The sequence below is a fragment of the Natator depressus genome, chromosome 28, assembly GCF_965152275.1.
Source record: "Natator depressus isolate rNatDep1 chromosome 28, rNatDep2.hap1, whole genome shotgun sequence".
In the NCBI taxonomy this organism is placed as follows: Eukaryota; Metazoa; Chordata; order Testudines; family Cheloniidae; genus Natator; species Natator depressus.
The window spans coordinates 9,737,420-9,739,919 of NC_134261.1; the positions used below are offsets into that span (position 1 = coordinate 9,737,420).

General features: G+C 62.1%; 1 non-coding gene across 1 annotated transcript in view; it reads left to right on the top strand.

Annotated features, from left to right (window-relative positions):
* Positions 1–2,410: 2,410 nt before the first annotated feature.
* The window catches only part of LOC141979639 (5S ribosomal RNA), a 119-nt gene continuing 29 nt past the window's right edge, over positions 2,411–2,500 (top strand). Inside the window, exon 1 of the ribosomal RNA XR_012637043.1 lies at positions 2,411–2,500. This exon is cut by the window's right edge and continues 29 nt beyond it. This is a non-coding gene — a ribosomal RNA (5S ribosomal RNA).

Genomic DNA, 2,500 nt, shown 5'->3' on the forward strand with positions numbered 1-2,500 from the left:
GCGTGCCTGGAGAAGGACCGTCGGGCACGGCGGGGGACCGCAGCGCGCCCCTGCTCGCTCTCGCGACGTGTTTGGCCCTGCCGAGCCTCGCGGCTCCCTGGGTTTTCGGACCCCTGGGTGGGCTGCCGGAGCCGCTCGACCTCGCAGGGCGGAGATCTCGGCCGGCTGGCCCCACGGCGCGGAGGGCCGGGCACGCGCCCGGGCCCCCCCCCAAAGGAGGAAAGTCCCAATCGGCCCCAGGATCCGGGGACGCGAAGAGGAAGAGGGACCCGATCCGCCTGAACGCCAGACGCCCCCTGCGGTCGGGGGCGCCGGCCCGCGAAGGACCCTTCCCGTCGCGAACGTGAGCGCCACATCGATCGGAAGGCGAGAGAGGAGCGGGCCCCCCCTCCCTCCGGGGGGCGCCGACAGTCGGAGTTCGCATCCCGGCCACCGGGCCTGCACCGGGGGTGCGAGGGGACGACGGGGTCCCCGGAGGAAAAGAGCCGGAAAAGGGGGGGCTCGGGGGGGCCGGGGGCCGCCCCACCTGCCAACGTGCCCCTGTCCCCCCTCACAAGATCGGGTACAACGCGCAGATTGGTCCCCGAGGCTCATCTCTGGTTCTCACAGGTTCCGAAAAACCTGTTCTCAGAAATCTCCTCGCACCCGTCAAAATGAACTAGTCGAAAAATCCAACCGCCAATTTAGGGGGACCAATCTGAAATCCTATCCGACCTCCTGGTTCTCTCGGTCGGCCGAGGGCACTTTTGGCGACCCCATCCGGACTTCCGTGAGACTGCCGGCCATCAGGTCAACCCGTCACTTTGAATGGGGTTGACCTGATGGCCGAGCAGGGACTTAGACATTTTTTCAGCCTTTTCCTCGGGGTTGACCTGGTGTCCCGGGGGGACTTAGACATTTTTTTCAGCCTTTTCCTCCGGGTTGACCTGGTGTCCCGGGGGGACTTAGACATTTTTTCAGCCTTTTCCTCCGGGTTGACCTGGTGTCCCGGGGGGACTTAGACTTTTTTTCAGCCTTTTCCTCCGGGTTGACCTGGTGTCCCGGGGGGACTTAGACTTTTTTTCAGCCTTTTCCTCCGGGTTGACCTGGTGTCCCGGGGGGACTTAGACATTTTTTTCAGCCTTTTCCTCCGGGTTGACCTGGTGTCCCGGGGGGACTTAGACTTTTTTTCAGCCTTTTCCTCCGGGTTGACCTGGTGTCCCGGGGGGACTTAGACTTTTTTTCAGCCTTTTCCTCCGGGTTGACCTGGTGTCCCGGGGGGACTTAGACTTTTTTTCAGCCTTTTCCTCCGGGTTGACCTGGTGTCCCGGGGGGACTTAGACTTTTTTTCAGCCTTTTCCTCCGGGTTGACCTGGTGTCCCGGGGGGACTTAGACATTTTTTTCAGCCTTTTCCTCCGGGTTGACCTGGTGTCCCGGGGGGACTTAGACTTTTTTTCAGCCTTTTCCTCCGGGTTGACCTGGTGTCCCGGGGGGACTTAGACATTTTTTTCAGCCTTTTCCTCCGGGTTGACCTGGTGTCCCGGGGGGACTTAGACATTTTTTTCAGCCTTTTCCTCCGGGCTGACCTGGTGGCCGAGCGTCTCGCCGTCCGCGGCCGGAGCTAGAGATGCCCCCCCCCCCAGGCCAGCCTGCGAAGCCGCGGCCAGGATCGGGCCCCTGGAAGTCTGACTAAAAATTTTCACCGACCCCAAAAACGGTTAGGGGGGGCCTCATAAAGCCTCCGGAGCGAAAAAAAAAAAAACGGAAAAAAGGATCGGGCCCACCCGAGGCAGGGGAGTCAGTAAGGGAAAGGGGACGAGGCGGCCCGGAGCCGGGTGCCCGGAGCCGGGTGCCGGCGGCCAGGATCGGGCCCCTGGAAGTCTGAAAAATTTTTTTCACCGACCCCCAAAGTGGTATTGGGGGGGGCTCATAAAGCCTCCGGAGCGAAAAAAAAAAAAACGGAAAAAAGGATCGGGCCCACCCGAGGCAGGGGAGTCAGTAAGGGAAAGGGGACGAGGAGGCGGCCCGGAGCCGGGTGCCCGGAGCCGGGTGCCCGCGGCCAGGATCGGGCCCCTGGAAGTCTGAAAAAAAATTTTTCACCGACCCCCAAAGTGGTGTTGGGGGGGGCTCACGAAGCCTCCGGAGCGGAAAAAAAAAACGGAAAAAAGGATCGGGCCCACCCGAGGCAGCGGAGTCAGTAAGGGAAAGGGGACGAGGCGGCCCGGAGCCGGGTGCCCGGAGCCGGGTGCCCGCGGCCAGGATCGGGCCCCTGGAAGTCTGAAAAAAAAATTTTCACCGACCCCCAAAGGGGTGTTGGGGGGGGCTCATGAAGCCTCCGGAGCGAAAAAAAAAAAACGGAAAAAAGGATCGGGCCCACCCGAGGCAGGGGAGTCAGTAAGGGAAAGGGGACGAGGCGGACCGGAGCCGAGTGCCTACGGCCATACCGGACGGAAGGCCCCCGATCCCGTCCGATCTCGGAAGGTAAACCGTCCCGGGCCTGGCTAGTACTTGGATGGGTGA